Source organism: Lissotriton vulgaris, chromosome 6 (genome assembly GCF_964263255.1).
Source record: "Lissotriton vulgaris chromosome 6, aLisVul1.2, whole genome shotgun sequence".
In the NCBI taxonomy this organism is placed as follows: domain Eukaryota; kingdom Metazoa; phylum Chordata; class Amphibia; order Caudata; family Salamandridae; genus Lissotriton; species Lissotriton vulgaris.
The window spans coordinates 1,001,464,230-1,001,490,753 of record NC_141694.1 but is presented as its reverse complement, the minus strand read 5'-3'; positions in this window follow the sequence as shown (position 1 = coordinate 1,001,490,753).

Genomic DNA, 26,524 nt, shown 5'->3' with positions numbered 1-26,524 from the left:
AGTAAACAAACCAAATATAAACATAAAGAAAAAGAACCGACTTAACCACCCACCCCCAGTGGATACAAATAATAATAATAATAATAATAGCTTTATTGCATGATTAATAAAAATCTTTGCAATAACTCTTTGAAAGAAACATTGGAGTAGATACATGATCAAGAGTTTTACAAAAAACTGTTAAAAACATTAAAAGAGAGTTAAAAATATGGGCGAAAGATACGTGCAGACTGATGCAATACATTGTGGTTGAAAAAGAAAAAAAAAGAGCAGTTCAAGGTTTACTGAGTCTTTGATAATCGAAAGAGAGTTTTCTTAAGATGCAAAAAGCAGGTCTTTTTGAGTCAAGTTCGATCACTGGCCTCTGGGTTTTGGATGTTAACTGTTTTCATGAAACGCACTAAACTGCAGGCTAGTTGGATGTCTTCTCCCTTGAAGCTGATCAACAGGGCTTGTCTGCGAGTTCGCACACCATTTTGATTCCAGAGCTTTGTTAGTTGGCCCCTTCGGGCACTGTCTAGAGCTTTGCAGCTACATAACAAGTGCAGAACGTCCTCCTTTGGATTTTCGCAAAGCCTGCAATTGGAGTTTGTTTCCAAGCGTTTCCATGGGGGGAGATGTACTTTTGACGGAATTACCCCCATCCTTAGCCGCAGGAAATCTTCCTTCACCTTCCTTGAGAAGCTGGTGCTGAGGTATGGCTGGGGTAGGGCGCTGGTGTAGCCTTGGATCACGAACCACCCGTGTGATCTCCTGGTTAGTGCGGCTGTGTCTTCTTCCATGGAAAGAATTTTCACTGACTTGTTAACAAGTCGCTTGAAGCACTTGTGTGCACAGCTCGAATGCCAAAGGTCTTTTAATGCAAAGGATTTTATTGCTGCTTGAAGGTACACCGTTGCTGGGGATCCCTTGTTTGTCTCCTGCTCTTTCCAAAGGTGGGCGTTCAAGGAGTCTGGTTCAGCATTCTTTATTTTGTGCCAGCATTTAGCATATGCGCCTTTACGTGCGATTTGCTGCTTCTGTAAGCCAAACTCCAGCCTTAACTGTGCTGGGGAGGTGTACGGGGGGAGTGAGAAGAGTATTCGGAGCGTTTTACTGACCACATTGCCTAGAGTGTCCTCATCTCTCCCTCTCATGCATTCACTGCCATATGTTATTGATTGTAGCAGTTTTGCACGAAATATGTCCAGCAAGGGGATTAAGTTTGGGCCTGCTATTTTATTCTTGATGTTTTTTAAAGCGATGGCCAGTGAGATCCCTCTGTTTTTTATTGTTGTTGGGTGTCGCTGGAATGAGCCGTTGGAATCAAAGATTATCCCCAGATATTTATATTCTTTAACTGTTTCCATTTTGAGGTCATGCAGAGACCATCGAAATATTAGCTTTTTTGATTTTTGATTGAAAACCATCACCTTCGATTTTTCCATGTTTATGGTCAGGCCATTTTTATCAGAGAATGTACTTGTTGTGTTAATAAGATGTTGCAGGCCACAATACACAATAACAAGGCGCCCAGTGAATCCTGTCACAATAAGAACAACCAGGGACAGGGGAAAGAGGAAATGTGAAAGGGAGAAAAAATGGAAGAGGAATCATCATGCGGGGGATGGCAACGCTCTATTGTGCCACTGGAATGTAGGATTATTGGAAACAGTACTTGCCTCCAAACCACTGGCAGCCTCACAGCCATTAGTTTGTCCCGTTAAAGTGGATAATAGAGAGTACATCCAGCCGGTGGATAGGTACATGGTTTCGAGGAAATTGTGCAAACGGCTTCTTCAGGGGATTAAAAATTGTGGGCTTTACTGCTAAGTTGGATACGTAGTTTGACTGGGTAAAGCATAGCATATAGCATATTTGATGTTTGCCTTTTGAAGAGCCTGCTTCACAGTCATATATTTATGCTGGGCATCTTGCACCATCAGCATGAAATCAGGGAAGAGGGAAATGGTGGAGTCCTGATAGGTGAGGGTGCCACACTCTCTGATAGATGAGGGCCACATCACGATCATTGTAGTTGAGGATTTTAGAAATTATCATCCTCGGAGGCCCCCGGGTACAGGTGAGGGTCCCAAGGTAAGTTCGACTTCAAATGATGTGGAGAAGGCATCTCTACCAAATAGGTCCACGAACCTCACCATGGGACCGGTATTCGTGGACTCCGCAATTCCAGAAATGTGGACATTGCTTCTGCAGAAACGTGCCTCTAAATCTCAGACCTTAGTGGCTAGCTGCTTAAGGAGGGATTCAGTTCGCTTAAGACACCTCTGCAGGGAGGGTTGTAAATCCTCCAGCTCTGAAATACGCTTCTCCACACCCCCTATTTGTCTATCCTGAGCCTCCAGGCAACCATGAATCTCATCCAGACGACTAGTTAATGTGTCTAGGCAAGTGTCTATGGATCGGAAGCCCGCCCAGAGCTCAGCCATTATAGCTGCTGCACCTTCAAGTTGATTTGATTCTTCCCTGGCGGCATTTTCAGTTTCATCCCTCCTTGGGGTCTTTCCCCCTAAAAATTTATTTGGTGCTGCTTTGGGTCAGATTGGCCCATTTTGGCAGACAGTGTAGGGGGGTCCATAAAGCAGTGTGCAGGCAACTGTGGGTACTACTAGCTCAGGGAGTGTTGAATGGCCCACTGATCAGAGTTATCGGGGTCACTACAGTGCACCTGTCCCATCAGGGTGAATGCGCCAGGTCAGGAACCCCCAGGCTGTGCAGCGCTCAGGCCATCCCAATAGTGCTGTGCAATATTCCCAAAATGGCGACCAAGGGTATTGGGACAAATTGGAGTCTAACTAACATCTGAGTAGCTGGAGAGGTCCGGGCAACGCATGACTGGGTATAGAAGTATTGTACTCACGGTGCAAGTAGTATCATGCCATAGGAAGCGGAACGTCTACGTGGCTCATAGCAGGCTCCAGCCGCATACCACCATCAGCATTGGGCCAAGGACCTGTCACCCGCCTCCACAGCCCGAACAGGAAGGGAGCATTCCTGTCCCAAAATGCCACTGGCACAGAGGTCTACAGCCTACATGGTTCTGGATGGCCCTCAGTGCAGTCCTTATCAATCGCGGCAGCAACAGCAGCTGGTCCGGGCATGTCGTGGGACCGATCTTGGCGTGAACGGCAACATGGAGCACCTCACACCACACATCCATCGCACCAATGCATCAGAAGCGCAATGCAGTGCATCAGGGCCGAAGTAACTGCAACAATACATGGTGTGGTGGCCGCAAATGCCCGGAAGCTCTGGAGCCCGTAGACAAAAACCCAGGTGACCACCCTTGCAAAACCAGGTTGTTTTGTGATAGGTCATTTTGATGTTGCCTCAATAGGTTTTGGGCCCTTGCATGTCACGGGTGCTTGACCCACCCACTCGAGTGAGGTATCATTTTTATCGGGAGACCTGTAGGAACGCTGGGTGGGATGAAATTTGTGGATCCATGTAGATTCCAGAACTTTCCCACACAGACATTTGAGAAAAAAGTGATTTTTTCAGCTAAATTTGAGTTTGCAGGGGATTCTGGGTATGAAAACTTTAGGGGACCCATGCAAGCCATACTGCACTGGACTCCCCAGGGTGTCTAGTTTTCAGAAATGTGTGGGTTTGGTAGGTTTCCCTAGATGGCCGCCAAACCCGGGGCCAAAAACTCATGGGACCCCCTCCCTTGCAAAACCGGGTTGTTTTGTGTTAGGTAATTTTGACGTCGCCTGAATAGTTTTTTGGCCCTTGCCTGTCACGGGCACTAGGCCTACCCACACAAGTGAGGTACCATTTTTCTTGGAAGGCTTTGAGGAACATGGGGTAGGTGGAATTTTGTGGATCCATGCAGATTCCTGAACTTTCCAACACAGAAATGTGGCACATGTTTTGGGTTTGCAATGGATTCTGGGTAACAGAACCTGGTGAGAGCCAGTCAAGTCACCCCATTCTGGATTTCAATGTGTGTCTAGTTTTCAAAAATGTACAGGTTTGCTAGGTTTCCCTATGTGCAGGCTGCGCTAGGGCCCAAAAATTGCTAAAAACAAATCCACGCCTTGTTGGCTTTCTGCCGCCCTGGGGGGGGATTTTGGGGTTGGGGTTGCCTCGATATGCCCCCGAGGGGGACAAAAACACTGTTGCTATATAAAAAAGCCAGCGTAATCGTTGGTGTCAAGTGAGCTTTTTGCCCCCCCCGGGGGGCAGATTGGGGGCTAATGCCCCCATATGCCCCCCAGGGGGGGCAGAAAGCCTACTAGATGCCAGGGATTTTTTTAGCAATGTTTAATTAGGGCGGGATCTGCCCTAAATGGGCATGCAAATGCCCCCACCCTTATAAAAATGTGCCCAAAAAAATCCCTGGTGTCTAGAGGGCTTTTTGCCCCCGGGGGGCAGATTGGGGGATACTGCCCCATATGCCCCCAGGGGGGCAGGAAGTCTGTAATTTTTGTGGGGGGGTGGGGGCATGGGCATGCCCGTTTTGGGCAGCCCATCCAAATTCAAATTTGCCCCAAAATAATCGCTGACGTCTGGTGAGCTTTTTGCCCCCCCGGTGGGGCTGATTGGTTGGTAATACCCCCATCTGCCACCTAGGGGGGTCAGAAAGTCCACTAGATGCCAGGGAGTTTTTTGGGCAAATTTTAATTAGGGTGGGGTCTGCCCGAAACGGGCATGCCAATGCCCTCACCCTAATAAACATTTGCCAAAAAATACCCCTGGTGTCTTGTAGGCTTGTTGCCCCCCCGGGGGGCAGATTGGGGGCTCCTGCCCCATCTGCCCCCGGGGGCAGGAAGGCTGTAATTGTTGCAGGGGAGTGGGTGGGGGCATGGGCATGCCCATTTTGGGCAGCCCCACCCTATTTCAAATTTGCCCCAATGCCCCCAAAAAATCCCTGGCATCTAGTGGGCTTTTTGCCCCCCTCCGGGGGGGGGGCATATTGGGGATTAATGCCCCCATCTGCCCCCCAGGTGGGGCAGAAAGTCCACAAGACACCAAGGAGTTTTTGTGCAAATTTTAATTAGGGTGGGGTCTGCCCTAAATGAGCATTCCAATGCTCCCACCCTAATAAAAATTTGGCAAACAAAATGCCTGGTGTCTAGTGGGCATTTTGCCCCCCCGGGGGCAGATTGGGGGCTACTGCCCCATCTGCACCCGGGGGGGGCGAAAGGCTGTTATTGTTGCGGGGTAGAGGGTGTGGTCAAGGGCATGCCCGTTTTGGGCAGCCTCACCCTATTTCAAATTTGCTCCCCAAAAAATCCTAGGTAAATTTGGGGAAGTCTCAGGCTATCAAGTAAACTTGCATAAAACAGAAATCATGAAATGGAATTCCCATTGTAATAAACCTCTAGTGAAAGAGAAGATAAGATATTTGGGTATCATGATAACAAAGGACCTTGAAGATGTAGTACGTTGGAACTTTGAGAAAGCAATAACGGAATCCAGGAAACTATTTAAAGCCTGGGCAGGGCATCCATTATCATTTCTGAGAAGAGTTAACATTTTAAAAAAGAATATATTACCAACACTAAAGTTTTTGTTTAATTCAATACCCCTAGAATTTGAAAGAGTTTGGTTAAAAAAAATACAAGGGGACCTGAACAGTTTTATTTGGGCCTCCAAAGGAATAAGAATCGCCTGGAAAAAGCTCAGAAGGAAGAAAAAGCAGGGAGGAATTGTGAGTCCAGATTTCCTCCAATATTACAGGGCATTCAAATTCAAAAGTATGAGTTCTTTGCTTTAAGAACATCAAGTATATGCTCTATAACTTCAGACTATAACCCAGGGGGGTGAATTTTTCCTTGACAAGTTTGGTCATCCGAAATTTGTCAGGAGGGTGAAGCTGAAGATACTACTATCGGCATGTAAACTTTGGTTTCAAATCAAAAAAGCCCTACAAATCCCTTACTACAGTAGTTATGCCCTAATATGGGTGTCCCCGGGGACCCCAGAGTGTCTGAAGGATAAACTTTCACGTCCATTAGTAGAAGAGGAAATAACGAGATGGGGCCAACTGCTTGAAGGAAAGACATTAGTAGATTTGGAACACATGACATTAATAACGGATGGTAGTATCTCCAGATTTAAGTACTGCCAATTGGCTAGCTGGGCGAAATCATTGGAGAAGGTTGATTTAGGAAATGACGAGCTTGAAGCAAAGTTTCTAAAGAGCTCAACTCAGAAAAAGCTGGTACTGGATGCTTATACTTGCCGGGGAAGAAGAATTTACCCTACCTATAGAGATTTGGGGAAAAGATCTGCCATTGCAGGATGTACAGAATCTCTGGCAAGTATCAATGTCTACCTTGTGGTGTGTTATCAGTGCAGCTCCACTCAGGAAAAAGAATCTAGTTCTGATACCCAGGGCATACTGGACATTGGAAAAAACGGACAAAAATCAACTGACAGATGGTGAAGTGCTGTCCAAGTGTGGGGACAAAGAAGCTGATGACATGCACATGTTTCGGCAATGTCCTCAACTCCAGGTATTCTGGCAAGATGTAAGCAAGCTCTTTTTGACAGTGTTGGGTACCAATCTGGATGTAAGCACAAGTTTGGTCTTGTTTGGGGTTGCCAATGAGGAGGAATTAAGGGTTAAACTAAGAAGTAAGCAGAAAAATGTGCTATTCGGGTTAGTTTTATTAGCTAGACGAGAAATATGTATTAAGTGGGTATTTCAGAACCCTCCTATAAGAAGTGAATGGTTGGCCTTGGTCCAAATGCAGAAAATGAATAATTATGCAAAAGTTGGTGCAGCCCAACAGTCGCCTAATTCCAGTGGCCCTGCTCATGCCAGGTCCAGAAGTGCTCCTCAGTGGTTCCTTTTGTATTTGTCTCATTGAGTTTATAGTTTAGCTTCTATGGCCTGCAAGGCCCCCCTGCCCATAATTATTGAATGCCGCGGGAGGTGGTGGTCCCCAGGAGAGCATGGGGGGCAGGAGCCCCCCATGATTTTTATTAACAAAATGCCCAAAGGAGGTAGCAGTCCCTCTGCGGGGCTGCTGCTGTGGGGGTGCTGCGTGCCCCCGCATATCATTACAATTGCTCCACTGAGGTGGCGGACTCCGGAGGAGCAGGTCCCCCGCATCACATTTTGGCAATGCCCCAGAACCTGACCCACCCAAGGGCTTAATTAAACGAAGCGCGGGAGACAGCATTTGTTTGGTAGGATTCGCGGATCTTACATGAATCCCGCCGAAAATATTGTGAAAAATGCTTTTTTGGCCCTCGGGGTCCCTGTGGGACCCCCTGTGCAGGCCTAGGGGGTCAGGGTGTTTCTACCCAGCCCTCTTTTATTGTTTTTTTACAGTTTTTCTTCCTGTTTTGAAGTGTTGGCAGCCAATCAGAGTCAAGCTCAAGATTGAGGAGGATTGCGGATCAACCACAATCACCAGATACTAATATTTCTAAATATATGAATTTCTCAGGAACTACTAAATGGATTTACACCATTTAAAACAAGCATTAAAAATGCAATGGGTCCCACCTTTCATTAAGTTAAAGCCATTTGCTTTGCTATACAATACCATTAGCAAAGCAAATGGCTTTAACTTAATCATAGGCGAGACCTATTACATTGCCAATGCTTGTTTTGGTTATCTGCAGCAAATAGCCACCTTTCCAGTCCACAGAAGCAGACAAACTATAACAGGCCTGCCAAGAAGCCACAGACCCTGTACTTTCTGTCTCTCTCTCCTTCCTTTACCAGTATTTGCCTTCTATTATCACTGGCAGGGCACAGTCCTAAGGCCCATTTAGTACTGCTAGTAGTTGGTAGATGACAGGATTGGCAGCTAGGTGTCGCTGTGTTTGCTGCATCCTGCCACTGGCTCAAGTCCAGCCAATATCCTCCTGTGTTTCCCCTTCAACTAAACTCGTTACCCTTGTACTAAAATCTGCCCTTAGTGAAATCATGAAAGACAGCACAGACATATGTTTACAAAAATACCCTTTTGTTTAAGTCTGACACAATCTACAATAGTTTCTCCACTTCCTGGCCAGTGGTCACATCTAAAAGAAGGAATGACAGGACAGTGAGTAAGCTCCGATTCTTTTGTGTAGCTGGCAGGACCTTGCGCTGTTCCCTTCCCCTCAATGCCGCCCACCCAAGGGGAAACTGCTTGAAACCAGTAAGGTGGAGGATATGAGATAACGGGCAGAGCTTTTGGAACAGAGGAACAAGGTTCGAGTCTCAACGTCAGCTCAACATTCTTCGTCCCTGCGCCTACTAAAAAATGGATGTGTTGTTGGGCAATGTGACTGGTGCTCTTGTGAAGCGTTTGTATACCTCCGAGGCGAGTTCACGCTATATAAAACAAAAAAAGGAAATACTGGCGAGCCTCCTCGATATCTCCAGGAACTTAGAGCTTGTTAGGAGGTTCTTATTAATCAGCAACTAATTTGTGGTTTAGGTTTATTAAATAGATATGCGTGCCACGCACACTTTAAAAACAGCCTTGCACGTCATGCATGATTTAGCAATAATGCCCAGCTCTGTTGTTAACTCACTCTCCTCCAAACGTGTTCTTACTTCCTCTTGTCCTGAAGCAGGCATGCTGCTGAATCCTAGCCATTCTATACACTAACCGCCGGTCCCCGGGGTAATAGCGCTGAGATGGAGCCACACTATTTCACTTTGATTGACCAGTACAAGACAGCAGTAACATCGCAGCTGAGGGCTCGTGCCAGACTGAGTAGGCTACTCAACTTGTTTAAGTACCATCAGGGACAAAAAGTCAATTCTCACAAATTGGCCTGATAATATTGTAATTGCAGGGTAATTGTTTTCATCAAGCAGTTAAACAGGTGCTCAAAGCCAGGAACAACAAGTGCGTGCGCCTAAAAAAGTGTTGGCAAAAGTGAAGGCATTTCCCTTGTGGGAGTGAGCCAAGGGCACCATGTGTTTGCAAGTTAAATACAAACCAATGGCATCAAGCTCGCTTCTGCAAGAGAATCGCCAAACGTACATGCGTTGCCTTTGAAGGTAATGCAACGTGTGTACGTTTTTGGGACAAAAACCGTAGCGATTGCTAAAGGTCATTTTCCTAATCAGCGCATGCACGCTGCGTAGGCGAGACCTAAAAAGGTCGCTTTCTGAACCAAGAGCTACCCTTTTGCCAAATTGGGTGTAATTCCGTTCATCAGTTTGGGCTGTAACCTCGTCTAAAGTTTCCTGGAAATGGAAATTTATCAGGAGACCCTCCGGGAGTGGGAGTCGTGGCGTTACGAAGATATTGACATGCTGCCGCTCGATGTACAGGGTATGAGCGGCCCCTTTAAACAGGACCGTGAAGGATGAGCGGAGGAGTGCCTAGAGTTGACGTCATCAAGAGCCGTCCTATCGCTGGTCGGGACGGGCCTGAAGACGGAAGACGTCACGACGGAGGTGCAATTGCCAGGAATCCAGAGCGAACAACCGACAAAGGGTGGAGGACACCTGGAGAATCGGAGGGAAGCCGCCAGCTTATTGGAGGACCCAAAGAGATGACGGAGGTACCAAACTGCAAAGAGAAAACAGGACACCAAACATACAGTGCGACGCCCTGCCACTCTCCAGGAGGAGCGTGGCTGGAGCAGGTATGTCGCCGTGTACAGGGGTTTGTGGTACCACGGGGAGGAAGCGTGAAAATCTTTGAGTGTGGACACCGTTTGTCTTCTCCCTGTATTTCACTTGGTGGTGGAGCTCAGTGAATCCCTCACAGCCCCTTCCTTGCTTGATATTGCGGGGGGCACACAGCCCCCCGCAGCCACTGGGACTGCCACCCCACCGGGGCTTAAAAGCTGAGCCCCAGAGACCCGCACCCCGGGGCCCAACTACATTGACCTGGTGGGCTAGTAGGCCCCCAGGTACCCACAGGATTGAGGAGGAATTAATTCTCAAACTTAAAATGCGCCACAATTAATTCTCTTTCAATACTGAGGTTCCCTGAGGGCCAAATAGCCCAACAGGTATCTCCAGCATCCGCCAGGGAGCTGTGTTGCACACAGGTGTTCAGAGGTCTTGCCCTTTTTTACACCTCTCTGCAACGCAGATCGGTGGAGCTTATTGGAGGTACCTAGTGGGCTAGTTTGATCTTAAGAACCCTTAGGATTGAAGGGGACTCAATCTCTCAACTTAGAATGGCCACAGGCCGCGTTTACACAGTGGTGAAGGGAGGGGCCTGGGCCTGAGGTGATGTGTGTAAACACACCCTGTGCCGCTTTTTAAGTTGGGGAAAAAATTCCCCTTCAATCCTGAAGGACCCTGTGGGCCAAGTAGCCCACCAGGTGCTTCCAGGAAGCGCCACTGAGCTGCGTTGCAGTGAGGTGGTGCGGGCCTGCCCCTTTTTACATCTCTCTGCAACGCAGCTCTGTGGCGCTTACTGGATGTACCTAGTGGGCTAGTTGGACTCTAGGGACCCTCAGGATTGCAGGGGAATTATTTCCCCAACTTAAAATGCACCACAGGGCGTGTTTGCACAGTGGTGAAGGGAGGGGGTGGTGTAGGAAAGAGGCTCTATAAATACTGGACCGAAGTAAAATCAGCCTAACTACGAATTCCGATTTATTCACCTGTTAACAGTAGAGATGTCAGTGCTGCATCGTTGAGCCCAGTACTGATCCTGAAAAGTCATTCTAACCGTACTTATCAGTAACTTGAATTTCCTTCCATAGGATATCATTGCCTGCTTTTTGCTGAAAAAGTTTCCAAGTGTCGATTTTTGAAACTTACAAATATTCCTCTAAAATCAGCCAAACTACGAATTCCGATTTATTCACCTGTTATGAGGAGAGACCTCAGTGCTGCATCTTTGAGCCCAGTATTGATCCTGAAAAGTAGTTCTAACCGTACTTACCAGTAACTTGAATTTCCTTCCATATGCAAACATTGGTTGGTTTCACTTGGAAAGTCATCTAAGTGTGGAGTTTTGAAACTTTAAAATATTCACCTAAATCATCCGAACTACGAATTCTGACTTACTCACCTGTTATCAGGAGAGAACCCAGTGCTGCATCTTTTAGTCTAGCACTGGTCCTGAAAAGTAATTCTAACTGTACTTACTAGTAAGTTGTATTTCCTTCCTTAGGAATCCATTGTGTGGTTTTCACCAGAAAAGTTTCTAAGTGTTGATTTTCACAAACTACAAATATTCCTTAAAAATTGCCTGTATAACTTAAACGTATTTTTTCAACTGCTTACAGGAGATGCACCAGTGCTGGATCCAGGATCCACCACTGAGTAAGAAAAAATTACGATAAAACTTCTTACCTGCAAAGTATATTTCCTCCCATAGGATAACATTGGTGATTCTATGTAAAAAAGTTTTTGTGTCAACTTTTAAAATACAATAATATTCTTTAAAAATCAGTACTGTAACCAAGACGCTTTTACTTAACTGTTTATAGGAGATGTCCCAGGACTGAATCTAGGATCCAGTCCTGTGGTTAGAAAAGTAATCCATAAAGTAACTAATTGCATTTAATTAGAAATTCCCATTGAGCTCAATGTTGCATTGTGTTTGAAATTGTTTTGCCCATTGCAACAACTGTAACTAATGTACATACAAGTCTTTAGCCTAATTGCAAAGTATTTAAACTAAAGTAATTCATTCTTAGAAAGTATTTTTTGTAATGCAATGTATAATGTAATTTGAAAAATAGAATATCTATAAATAAATAGTTTTAAAAAATGTAGTAAATCAGTTTCAAAAAAATAAATATAACAATTAATACATTTAAAAAGTGTCATTTACAAAACCTTCAAAATTCACTGAAAAATCCAAAGGTTTCAGACATGTTATAGTTAGGAATTAGCATTTAAAAAAAACCTTCGAAATTCACGGAAAAAAACCATAGGTTTCAGACATGTTATAGTTAGGAATTAGCATTTAAAAAACCTTAGAAATTCACTGAAAAACCATAGGTTTTAGGTGTGTTATAGTTAGCTGGACATTTCACTTGTAAAAAAACCAATGAAATTCCTCTGTTATAGTTAGTTGTACTAAGTATAACTCGCGCGCCCGCAATCCACTGCTGATGATGTCACCTATTACATCATTCATGACATGGTCAGTGACCTCACTGATGACACCACTGATGACATCGCTAATGACATCATCCACGTGACAATCTGATACATCTTATCATAAACTAGTATAACCTTTTAACACTCATTATAAAATATGGAGTACCATATTTGAAACCATTGATACACCAATACAAGTTTCTAGAAACCCACTCAGTGATTCCTATATCTACCCAGTGGCGGTGCGTCCATAGGGGGCGTTGGGGCGTTGCCCCACTAGCCATGGACGACCCCGTCACTGCCAAAACATGCATAAATAAGAAAAGTTTTAAAACCGATTGTTAAATAAATCTAAGCGCACTGACTCGGCGCTGGCCCGGGAAAAGCCCGACAGAATCGGGCATTGCTTCGAAAGTGGGCCGTGAGGGGCGGGGCTGCGGCAGAGTGAGTGGCAGTCAGAGCGCACCGTCAGGCAGGCAGGCAGCCAGAGCACTAGATGAGAGCAGCAGGGTGACTGCGCATGGAACAGCCAGGAGTATTCCGAATGTAGACTGGCCTGCGCATGCGTAGTACCTATTAGACCTCCCCCCCCCAACCCCCTATAGCCCTGAGACACAGGAAGGGACCCGGGGCCCCGGTCTCATTACGGGCAGATTTTATCCTGCTCGAGGGCCAATCCTGGTGCAGTGGCGCTGTTAAGGCTGCGCCAGGATTGGCTGAATTAGTCAGTGTGAGAGCGCGTGACTCAGTCCAGTCCTGACTCGTCGTCATCGTCGTGACCACACCAGTTGTTTTGCTCCTACAGCCTAGCCTACTGCGGACCCGGACGGCGCAATTATATTGCACTGACTCAGGCCTGGGTAATAATTTTATAATGCTTCTCTTTCTTAGTCTTCTTTATAAATGCCAATTCCCTCCTTTTCTGTGTGTCGTGACTGCACTCGTGCCTCTCGTTCTCTCCCTGCGGCCCTGCCCACTCACAATCACTCTTCAAACTCCGAGCAGCTACACCGAGTGTAACAGCAGGTGTTAATCGGAAAGGGAGTGGAACGGTGGGATGAAAGACCGAGCCCTCATCCTTTCATAAACAGAGACGTTGCTGCTTGGTTTTCAGATTGAAACAGGGGTTTTGCGCGGATTGCCAGTCAGTGCCTCACACAGCCGATAGAAGTGCTCCGTTCGAATTGCTCAGTGGGTTGCTCTACTCTGCAACATGTGATGTCCAACAGGTCACTAGATGGAATCAGAGAAAGGCCGACTAAGCTTGCCATCCTTCAGAGGATGACAAATGAATATAATTAAATGGAATGATAGTAACATTTATTGCCTATAGCGCTTAGTAGCAGAGATAATGGCGGCATCTTGATTCCCACTAACCATAAGCCCACCGCCAGATCTGGTTTGCTGCTTTGTTCATGGTGGTACCAAGCCTTATAGGTGCACTGAGAGCATTGAGATAAATCACGTTTTTACAGTTAACTCGCTTTTTTATGACGGTGGGTGGAAAGTCACGTGCCCACCGGAATGGTAGAGTGTGTTTGCTCTCTTTAGATGAAAAACAAACCCATGGAAATAGTTTTGTTTTATAAATAGATTTCCCAGCCATCTGAGGCTTTGTGGGGCAGTTGTGAGAGACTGCGAGCATTCTCCCGTGGCGTGTTTTCGGTATTGAGATTACCATAAAGGTAAAAAGAATTTCAGATTGGTTATTATTGTGCCATTGTGTATACATTTTCGGTATGATTTTTGAGTGAGCGCTGTTTTTCACTTTTTACAGAGTCATTCCCTAAAATTATCGCTTTTGTGGATAGAGATTTTTTGCTCAGCACATACAAGTTTATCTGTACCCGTTGGGTAGATGGTGAGTGTTCATCCCTCCTTAAAAACTGATCGCATGTGTTTGGACTACTGGTAGCACAGCAAACACAATGTTATACCATGATATACATCGCACTGTTTGTCATTTTCAGGTACTCATTCATATGCTGGCAACCTAAATTTGGTAGAACTAAGTTATCGCCTGCAGGCGTTTTCAACTATATTGCAACCCTGAGTCATAGGCAGCTGCTATCGTGACAAAATTGTGACAGTGAACTCACTAATCATACCAAAGGTGCGCTATGTTTTCCTAGCGATTTTGAGTTTTGTTTTGAGCACATAACACGTTTAAATTTTTAGAAAGAACACATCCTTACAGTCACTTTTGATTTTACATTTCGCACTTGGGTGATGATATTGTTTACTTGGTTGATGTTTTTTATGTATTCAGTACTGGTGATTAAGGCGGATATTTGACCAGCAGTAAGCACATGAGGATGTTTGGCGCCTTGGCCATTATAATGATCGTGCATAGATTTTTAGCAAAATATGTATCTGGATTAGCAAATGTACATAATGTAACATGTTGTTCTATATATATTTTTTCATTAGTGCCCCCGAAGAAGGGAGTCTCTCCCGAAATGCATTGGGCCTCAAACAAGAAGCAGTTGTAATGTGTATTGTGTTATATGCAGAAACGTGCATCATTTATCAGTTTTTGAAAATATCTGCAGAATATTGAACGATGACATTTCTTAGTTTGTTTTATATTTGCAATCACAAGAAGAACTTTTGCTTCATAATTTAAACATGAATTGATGTTTTTGAAAATAAGTGTGTCGTTTTGTTTATCATTTCTTGAATACTAGTAGCAATGAAAAATAACACTGTTTAAAATCTAGTACAATACTTTAGTTTCAGGCAGTGCACCTGGTATACCAGTGGTTTTCCACTAGCAGATGAATATTGATTGGGGCTGGCTGCCCATAAACCAGGGAGCACGCAATCAGTTGATTAAGTAGAATTAGCAATTGTTTCATGAGTAAACTTAAAAGGGTGTGCACCTCCTGACATTATCACAGTTGCAGCATTCCCATTCAGCGAGGTCCTGTCCATTGAAGTCTGCTGTCCGCACTGCTCCCATGCACGTGCACCTGGCGCGCTGTTGGCGGGAGGGGAGGGGTTTTAATTGCTCAGTAGGGAAGAGCAAGGCATGCAGTTAGCATGGGTTTCATCGCGCGCGATCCATATTGTCTATTCCATTTCCAGTTTGTACCCAGCCCCCCACCCCTCCGCCTCACCCACTCCGCAGAAGAGGAGTAAGCATGGCGAGGGCGCAAGTTATAGTCACGTGCAATACCTAGCTGTTGTATTCTAGTGGGTTTTTTTAAGTTTAAAACGTTACGTTACTGCAAAGTGTTGGATGCTGAGGAGAACTCCGTGAGGGTGGACGGATAGGTTAGGCCCCGCTCCGGAGGAAGCACAGCTTTACAGAAGTTATGGATTATCGGCAGCGTGAGGAAGGCATGGAGGTCCGGAGGAAGGAGAACGGATGGCGGGGGCCAGGTAGGCGAGGTGAAGAGGGCGGACTGGAGATCCTGACGGGGGGGAGGGGGTGGGTGTCCGTATACCCATGCAGGCAGGGTTTTGGTGGGACAGTGGTGTTTTAGGGAGATGTTCTTATTGGCTAGGTTTCATGCTACCCCTTAAGGCGACATGGCAGGGCACAAACATTGTAAATGCAACTCCTCCACATTAGAGGTGTCTTTTATTTACTATTGCAATATGTCGCGATTGTGCTATTCTTTCTAGAACGTGGTTGAGCCTCAAGGGTGACAGTAGATGGGTACACAAAAGGAGAAGGTTACTATTAGGCTCATAGTAAGAGGCGAGGGGGAAGGGGTCTGTGCAGCATGAATTGCAGGACTTGGGCCAAATTAGGGTACCTTTTTCTGGGAAGCCAGTTCCTTGGAGAACGCAGGCTGCAGACTTTTCCAGAGGTGACAGAAGCCATGATCCAAAAAGTGTATGTTCCTGCAGTGACCACAGCACCCAGGAGGACAGAGAGTGCTCAGCTCCCCCGTTCCTGGTGGGGGGGGGACAGCTCAGAGACACAATCCACTTCAAGTTGTATTTATTCTTCAACCGCACTGACAAAAGAAGCAGAGACTTGCAAAGGTGCTAACTTAGTTATTTTTCATTGCGCACAAATCCTCTCTAGTATGTAACATTCAGTTGTCTGGACAGATTAATCGAGGACCAGTGCAGTGACCCTCTTAAAAGACTCATCTCCCATTCTGTGACTTTTTTCATGGCAAAGGCAGTTTAGGCACACGCACACGGTTGGTTGCGTCTCCAGGGTGTCAGATTTTAACCAAACCACTCAATTTGATCTAATGTCTTTCAATCGAGCAGGACCTCTTTATATCAACCAAATAAGTGTTTTTTGCTCGCAGATTGTAAAATGGCGGGAGCAGATTGTAATTCGATCGCCTGTGCCAAGAAGAGCCTCTCGGTGCAGAGTGACATGATGAATCTTATTGCCTGGTCAGGGCGAACTCCGTGCCTCTAGAATGAGACGTCGGTGCCACAAGGGCGATTTAGACACCTGGGTCTAATAATCACCGCAAGAAAAAAATGCAAGCCAGAAATGTTTCCGAGGGGGTGTATTGGCTGCCTGTATACCACTGTTGATCACTGTTCCATCCGCAGTGGCAGGAAGGAGTGATATATGGGGTCATGTTGAGCCGGTAGATAGTAGGAATACAGGATGCAGGCATATTTGGGGTGGGAGGGTGACATCGTTGGCCCTGCTACCTGGGGCTCCTCCTTCATTTTGGCACTTGTGATGCTGATCACCATTCCTCGACCTCTCCTCTATGAGCAGGGTGACACGCTCGATCTGCAAACTGACACAGCCACTTCATCACAATGCACGTCCATGTTTGTGAGTATAGTTGTAGGCTGCATTAAAGGGCTCTTGCTGAGGTGGATGCACCTGGTAGTCAGGAGTGTTGAAGAGCTCACTGTGGTGGGGGAGGTAGTGTTCAAAATTCCTGGATTTCATGAAAATAATCATCTCTTTGACGCTTCAATTAGGTTTGTTGAAGTTTTTTCTAATGTTTTTTGAGTAATCCCACCTCGTAAAACACAAACGTGGTTTTGTGCTTGTAATCCTAATACAAGATCATAGATTATACTTTAGGACTTTCACGGTAAGAAATCAACATTTCACCCAACGGGACAGAATGCTTACGCTTTTTATTTGGCAGCCTTGTGTCAGTAAATAATGCTTCCTTTTCCTCAGGGAATTTCTATATGATTAGAGTTGCAAAAATTCTTATCTCCCTTCTCCTATCTCATATCTGTACTGAATTTCTCTTCAGCCCAAGTTATTAACCAATAGTTTGAAAATGTTACATTTTAGCTCCATAATAATATTATGTAATTTCAAAGGCTTTCTGTATTTCTCCATGGTATATCCATGTCTATGCTCATTAATCAGCTCATCAGATGACAAATAATTGTGGCAAAACTCAAAAAATCTCTTGCGAGCTATTCGCTGTAATTGTACAAATATGCAACGATTTCTGGAATCACCCGCTTTGCTTTTATTTTTTATTTTTATTGTTGGTATTTTTCTTTTAAATCTGCATGGTTAATTTGTTTTGATGTATTTTGCTGGATATATTTGGATTTAGTATTTTTTTTTACTTAGGTCTTGGCTGGCATTTTGGGTGCAATGTATAAATTGTAGTTAGCAAACCAGCTGGGGTTTTTGCACACCGTCTGGTTTGCGTCCTGAGTCACATTATTTGATGAAACATAGGTCCTGATTAGTTACATCACAACATCTAAATTAGCCGTAGGTGGTAAAACCTACTGCCTCGTTCATATATATGAGGCAGGAAGCAGTTTGCGACCCCCTCGGAATGCCTGTGACTCTAGGTCTGAGAGGGACAGCAGACTTCATTCCCTGCATTTGTAATCCCCACTAGAATTTAAAAAAAAAAGTATAATCTGTACCTTTAAAGGGACTGAGAGGCAGATTTACCGATTTCTCACGTATCACAGTGCAGCAGCCGCAAATGTTGCGCTGCGCTGCATGATGGGAGACCATGAGAGCACCAACTTTACTGAAATATGGCACTCCCCTCGGCCTCCCCTCTCCCTAGGGCATGTGCTGAAATTCGCTGCCGTGCCCACGGAGACACCTTTGCACCACAGTTCAAGGGTGCCTCCGTTAGTCAAGCATAGGTTTTGTACTGGAAGGATTCTCTTCCAGTACTAAATACTATGCTTAGACTTATTTTAAGCATTTTCCCACATGCAAAATAAAGGAGAAAAAAGGCATTTCTTCTTTATAGCGCCTGGTAGAAGGGTGCACTATTTTCTAACGCTGTCACTTTCTGTAGTAATTTGGATTTAGTGTCAAAAACCATGGGGGAGGGAGTGTTCATGGGTGTGCCCATGTACCACCCATGGTACGCCCCCTTGGCGCGAAGTAATGCAATGCTGGTTTCACATTATTTCCAGCACTAAACAAGTTAATCGCTAAAAAGAAAATCAGACTCAAAGATTTTGATCTGATTTGCGTAACTTCTGTGACACACACACAGCATCAAATCTTAGTAAATCTGCCCCTGAGTGATTTAATAATGCTTGAGACGCTTTAAGAAAAATACAGTCAGCAAGCAAGGAATGAAATAGGAGGGCATGCAGTGTGCCCTGCAGCTTCCACTGCTCCAGATGGGACACCTGCCGGACACCTGCCACTATTAACAACGTGGAAGCTGTCCCCATGAGTCCCACAGTGCATCTGAGTTACCATCTCATGTCGGGTGTCGGACACCAGTCAGTGTTTTTTGACTGCAGATGCAGTCTGCGTTCTTCTCTGGAAAATACCTCTAAAGTGCTGTGTCCTCTGTACCCCATTGCACACTTTTGGTGGCCATGTCATCGTAATGTTCAGGTCGGAATACCTCATTTGCAGTCTGGAGTCGACTTTTAGAAGCCTTATATGGTGAATCCTATTCTGGAGATTCACATAATCCTATTTTTCTGATCCCATATTTGATTAGGGAATTTATAGAATTTTTTTATTCCAAGTTTTACATTTATTTATTGAATATTTCACTTAACATTCTCCCCTTACCTCACATCAACTGTGAAATCTGGGGTAATTTTTGTGCTTTCCCACTTTTTTTGCAGCGGTTTGCCAGGTTTTTTTTAGGTGTAATTTAAATATGCTGATTAGCTTGAAAAGTTAATTCACAAGAAAAAGGTGTTCACTACGTTTGCATGGGATTTTCCTGGTCAAGTTTTTAATGAGCTCTTGCTAGCATTCACAATTGTAACTTTGAAACAAATTTAAAACTAAAACTGCCGCTGTGTAACAACTCATGACTGTGTACGTTACTATGGTGTGCATATCATTCATAGGTTTCAATTTGGAAAAGATTTTTGATCAGGTGTGAAATATACAGACATAACTTACCACTTTTTACAGATGCAATTCAGACTTACACCTGGAAAATGTTGGGTGACCATTGCATTGCTCCATAAGTTTAGTCGATAGGAACTGTTTTGTCACTTTTGCCTATCCCGAAGAAATCGATACTGCAAGAAAATGAGTGTTTTTGTGCTCACGTTTTATTTATTTATGGCACATGTGATGTGAGGCTTAGCTATGTCGCACAGTGTGATCTAGGGCAACATTACGCTGGTGGCGGTGCTGTTTTGTATGTTATCACATTAGCAGCACAGACCTGTATCATTAAAGCGGCCTTTTCTCGCGTAGCCTGGCACCGTCTTGCCCGAGGAAAGCGTTGGCACAGAGATCACTTTCTAATTTTGGAGAGCAAACATGTCATGTGTGTGCTGGTGGTGTGCCAGTGGAAGCAGAAATAGACACTGTGTCTATTTTTGCTTCCACTGGCACACCACCAGCACTTGGACAGAAAACGAAAGAGGGAATCCTGTTTCCTGTGGTAGAACGGGCACACCCCTCCTTACTATAAGGAAGAAAGGCAAGCCGCCACTGTGCACTGGTGCGGAAACCTCAAACAGCGCGTGCAGAGCAGAGTTGCTCCTCACGGCCTCTGTTGCTTGTAAATAGAGTTGTGCAGTTATACTGAAAAGCAGCTACCTATGTTATATGAAAGCTCTTTAATAATGTAATACCTGCACTTTCACAATAGCTTTATTAACCTTCCTGCTTTCTCAAATTTGCTTGAAAATGCACCATTTTTCCACAATTTTTTCAAAATTTTCTCGGGGGAAATCCCCCCGAACCCTCCTTAGGGGGTTCGGGCTCGCTCGCTACGCTCGCTCGCTGCGGTGCAGTATGATTATCAGTTTCTGCCCCACCACTTTCAAATGTCACCAGCCGCCACTGTATCTACCACACATCTAAACACCTGCCTATAGATTCACTCATGCATGCTAACAAAGATCAATAGAACACTATTAAATATACTTATACACCTACATCGATATTACACACCAGCACACATTCTATTCACGCATGCAGTCATCCTACTCACTTATGCAAACAATTGATCATACTTACATTTACTAAGCTACACACTTGTACAAACACCAGTTTATTTATTCATATAGATAGTAACTCATACTTAGTGTGTTATAACATCACTATTACAAGTAGGGGTGGGCATAAGTCGCGTAAGGGACTTACGCGGAGAGGCACGGATATTGAAACAATCTCCGCACTCTCCGCATAGTTCCGTTACGTGACGCCCGCTTCCCACCCGCATCCCGCCCGCCTCCCACCCGCAGTATTACATAACATTAAAACGCCTTAAATAACATTTAAAATAAACTTACCTTATCGGCAGGAAAGCGCATGCGCAGACTCCCGCGCATGCGCAGTTCCAAGAAGAAGGCGCGATGGAGACGGATGCGCTGCCGATAAGGTAAGTTTATTTTAAATGTCATTTAAGGCTTTTTAATGTTATTTAATACTGCGGGCGGGAGGCGGGCGGGCGGCGGGCAGGAGGCCAACTTCCGTTACGCCCTGAGTGTGCGGAGATTTGCCTCGTTTCTCTGCCTACATTGCGAAAGGCGGACGGGGCAAATCTCTGCACATTCTGTGGGCGGACCGGAGATGTCCGCCCACCCCTAATTACAAGTATACAGTTTTCAATACAGTCACTCATACAATCACTGAGTCTTATGTATACTTATTTATATACAACAACTGTCACATACACTGCCTTTTATGTTTCTAGTTTGTTGGACATGTATCATCGAGAAATATATTTACTCATCACCACATTCATAAAGAGATTCACTCACCCAAACAACTGTTTCCACATACAGTCTTAACCTGACATACCTACTAAATCAACTATTTACACATCTTTGGACTCTCACACACCTCCCAGCCAACCACACACACATTTACTATCCCATACAAATACTCACTTAACTAATTAATACCTAATATAGACTTTCACATAGCTAGTAACCAACTTCTCTAGTAGTTTACACAACAAGGGATAGAGTGAAACAGATATTCACACAGTTTAATCACTATCCCATATAATTAGTGAGACACTTTAAATTAGTCACTTAGACAGTCAATCACACTATTAGTAAATCCTCCATCCAGACACTTATACATTCACTCAGTCTTTAATGCAGATTGCTATATATAATACTCATTTAAATATCGAACCAAACCACATTCACTGGATGATGTCATCAGTGATGTCATTTGAGATGTCATCATTAATGTCATCAGTGATGTCACTGACCATGTCGTGAATGATGTAATATGTGACATCATCAGCAGTGGATTGCGGGCGTGCGAGTTATACTTAGTACAACTAACTATAACAGAGGAATTTCAATGGTTTTGTACGAGTGAAATGTCCAGATAACTATAACACCCCTAAAACATATGTTTTTTTCAGTGAATATGTATAAGCATATCCCCCCCCCAAAAAAAGATTAAACTAAAGTTATAGTTAGGTGTGATAAAAAGAGAAAACTCTGTTTCACTGAATTCAAAAGGTGTCATAAATGATGTCATAGAACATCTAATGAGTGATGTAATGTGTGTGGTCATAAGCAGTGCAAGGCGGGGACGCAAGGTATAGTTAGGTCTGCTCTGCTCTGCTAACTGTAACTGGTGAATTTCTTTTCTTTTTTAGGGGAAAACATTAATATTGTCACTCACATATTCACCTAACTATATTGTCACTTTAACCGTGAATTTTTATTTTTTATTTAAACAACAGAACAACAGATCTTTTTATTACACCTAACTAAAATATTACTTTAACCTTTGTTTTATTCAGTGAATTTGGTGTTTTATTCTAGCTACAGTGATATATTGTTACCAAATGTAAAGCCAACCCTCTGCTATGGCCAGGCCCTGCTTCTAACTCCCAGTAGGCAGGCAAACCCATGATGCGAGTTTGGCTGATTGGTCTGGACTGCGGCCATAAACTGATATCTTGCTACCAAATACAAATCCAACTCTCTGCTATGGCCAGGACCTGCTTTCAACCCCCCACAGGCAGGCAACCCATGCTGCAAGGTTGGCTGATTGGTCTGGACTGCGGCCAAGCCCTGTGGCCACCCACTCCAAAGGTAACACGATGCTGTATATGGCCCACGATCATGTGCAGCAGGGGATTTGCCACAGAGCATGACCATGGGCAACCCACTCCTGCAGGCAACCTACCCCACGTTGTGCACAGCATTTGACTGTGCTCAGCGCCGTTGGACACATGGCCTGACCAGAACCTGTGGCCAACCTACCCTAAGGCAACCAATCCAACCCCTGAAGGCAGCCCACCCCACACCACACACAGCTTTTAGTGATGCAGAGGAGAGTTGGTATTCGGGCCCTATGGACCCCATCCCCTGAAACAAAAACATATATATTAAGGGGGAGGGTTGTGCAGCCCCCTACCCCAACCTTAATAGGCCCCTTGGACCCCATCCCCTCGGGTCAAGTTCAGCAGAATGGGGGCTACAGTGAACCCACCCCTGAACCTTAATAGGCAACAGGGACCTCATCTTCCAAGGGCTAATTTCTATGCGGGGTGTGTGGCTCCATTCTCCAAGCTTCTTTAGGCCATGAGGAGTCTATCCCCTGGGGCCACATTCAATTAAAAAAAGGGGAAGGGGCCATGGCCCTCCAAGGCTCAATAGGTCCTTGGGCAAAATACAATTAAACTGGGTAGGGGAGTGCTTCCCCCTCCCTGAGCCTTCACAGTCCCAGGGACCCCATCGCTCAAGGCAGTTTTATGATTAAAATTGGAGAGGGTCGCAGACCCCTCCCCAAGCCAATTTTGGCCCAGAGGACCCCATCCCTGGGGACTCATTAATCAGGTGTAAGTGCTCCAGTGCCCACCTGAGGCACCCATGACCCACCACATTACAGTAAGTGAACCCGGGGATGGGTCTCCAGGGCCATTAAAAGCTCAGGGATAGGGGCCATGTGCCCCTCTTTCAAAAGATTCACAGCCCTGGGGAATGGTGTACCACAACTTTTACAGTCTCGGGGGAGGCTGGGAGTGCAATCCCCATCCCTTTTATTTACTAATGATGCCCAGGGGCCTCAATGACTCCCTAAGGGTGGCCCTGTGGCTCCCTTCCCTTTCTTTTAAAACAAATCAGCACCAGAGGGTCTATATGTATAGATCTATATTAATTGAATGTATTTTTTATACATAAATAAATAATTTGTAAAAATGTAACAGTTTGATTAAAAAATTATATTTGAGTAATTAAGTCAAATTAATTTCATTTTAGGCTACTCATAAATATTTAAATGCCAGTTTTTGTTTTAGAAAACTAGTATAAAATATGTGTTTATGATTTTAATTTGATATAATATAAAAAGCAGTAGTAATCCTTCTTTAGGGCATAGGGATGGTTAGAGGATATGGGACGTAAGGTATGTTTTTAGGGGTTTGAAATGGGTACTTTATAATGGTAATAGTATAGTAAAAGGGGGATTGAGCAGTTTTTATGGCCTCATGGATGGGGAGTGTTTAGTGTAATAAGGACTTTTCAGAGCTAAGTGAAGGGTATTGTATTGGGGTAGTGTGAAGTTTTAGGACTCTGGGGTAGTAAGGAGTGTTTAGGGCCCATGAGCGAGGAGTGCATAAGGCTAGTCTAATAATCAGTTTTTATGGCTCAGGGATGGGTGGTGTAGATAGAGTACTACTGAGTTTTAAGGTTCACAGAAGTGCAATGTGCAGGAGTAGTAATGAGCTTTTTAGGGCTCATGGATATGTAGTGTATAGGCCCGCAAGGACATATTTAAGGCCAATGGATGTGTAGCGTCTAGGGGTACTATTGAGTTTTTTGGGTTCAGGGATGGCTAGTATATGACAAGGAGACAAGGAGATTTTAAAAATCAAGGATATGTATTGTGTAGAGGTAGTCAGGAGTTTTAGGGGCTAAGGGATGGTAATGTATTGGGCTAGTTTAGAGTTTATGGGATTTACAGGGCTCAAGGATAGGTAGTGTGTGGGAACTTTATATATATATGTTAAGGGCTCAGGTATGGGTATATAATAAAATTGCACATTTAATTCTATCATAATCATGAATGAAAAAGATATATTAATATCAGTTTGACTGATAATTAAATATAATTATTTTAAAATATTTTATTTTACATTAATTCAAAACAAATAGGATAGTGTGTATACATTTATATGTGTGTGTGTTTATAAATAAATTAATATTAAAGTATATATTTAAATCGGTAAAGGTGCGACCAATGTAATGACAACATGGTTTCAACGTAATTACTTGCAGTGTAATAATTAGTGATGTAACAACTGGAATTCTTGTGAAACTGCTCTTGAGTCAAACGCTACATCAATGTCTATAAGTAAGCTCAACAGTCTGTGGTTAGTATGGCCTGCTTTAACGTGTGCTATCCCGCTTCTCAATTTCCGGCTGACTCGCAGCACAGGTTTCATTTTACTGTCTTTAAATAACTTTCAAGATCAAGATCATCTGATAACATGTTTTGCTTGAATGGGTGCAGTCATGCCACTCCTGTTCTCTTTGCTTGGCCTCTGATGATATAACAAATCATGTCACAGAGAGGCAGCCTAGGTCTGTGTGAAGTGCAGGAATACAGTAGCAGGAAACACAGGTGCCAGTTGCTTAAAGAGTAAGGATTGCTTTATTGCAAGTAACAGCGTAACCACGGGAGTGCATCTCTCATCAAGAAATACAGAGTGCCAATGACCGTTAACAGCATTTGTTCTTTGTTGATGAGAAAGAGCATGAGGAATGCGTTTTCAAACATACACATGTTTGTGGAAGCGCATGCCAGAGTAGAATACAGTATAAACAAACAACAATATCTCAACCGGTATTATTGACAGGACTAGTTATCAAGCATGCTCAAAACATTACAAGAAAGAAATGTGGGGCGAGTCATAGTTTGTTTAAATGTGCCCAAGGCATCATATATTTGGAAGAGTACAAGAAATTTGCAGAAAAAAGAAGCAAGGGTTTTTAGAAGAATTGGGAACAGTTGAATCAGCACTGTGAGCAATTAATATGTAAGTAACCCGAAAACCTTGTGCATGCAGGTGCTTGTGACACTCAAAGGTGGACAGCGCAGGTGAAAAGTGAAAAAACTGTGACGGCGCAAAGTGGAGAAGTGACAATTATATACAGAGGCACCTATTGTTCACAGTTAGTTATTCCCATGAAGTTTAACAACACTTGTAAGCATTTTTGTGAACCATGGTAAACAGCGCCAGAGGTTCCATTGGTATGTCGATGGCGTTTCAATCCTAGCGATTTAGGATCATCATCAGAACCAGGTCACTGAATGAAGGTGTTGTACAAAAGAGGGAAAAAGGAAAGTGAGATCTGGGAATGGGGAGGGCAGGACGGAGGGGTTATATTAAAGGAGCGGTAGAGAAATACCTGAAGGATGTGGGATGGAGAAGGAGGTATTTTATATACATAAATAGATAATTTGTAAAAATGTAAAAGTTTGATTAAAAAATTCTATTTGAGTAGTTAAGTCAAATGAATTTCATTTTAGGCTACTCATAAATAATTAAATGTCAGTTTTTGTTTTAGAAAACTAGTATAAAATATGTGTTTATGATTTTAATTTGGTATAATATAAAAAGCAGTAGTAATCCTTCTTCAGGGCATAGGGATGGTTACAGAATATGGGACGTGAGGTATGTTTTTAGGGGTTAGAAATGGGTACTTTATAATGGTAATATGGAGATTTTAGGTCTCCGGGATAGTATAGTAAAGGGGGATTAGGCAGTTTTTATGGCCTCATGGATGGGGAGTGTTTAGTGTACTAAGGACTTTTCAGAGCTAAGTGAAGGGTATTGTATTGGGGTAGTGTGAACGTTTTAGGACTCTGGGGTAGTAATGAGTGTTTAGGGCCCAGGAGTGAGGAGTGTATAGGGCTGGTCTAATAAGCAGTATTTATGGCTCAGGAATGGGTGGTGTAGATACAGTACTACTGAGTTTTTAAGGTTCACAGAAGTGCAATGTGCAGGAGTAGTAATGAGCTTTTTAGGGCTCATGGGTGGGTAGTCTATAGGCCCGCAAGGGCATTTTTAGGGCTAATGAATGTGTAGCGTCTAGGGGTACTATTGAGTTTTTTGGGCTCAGGGATGGCTAGCATACGACAAGGAGACAAGGAGTTTTTAAAAATCAAGGATATGCATTGTGTAGAGGTAG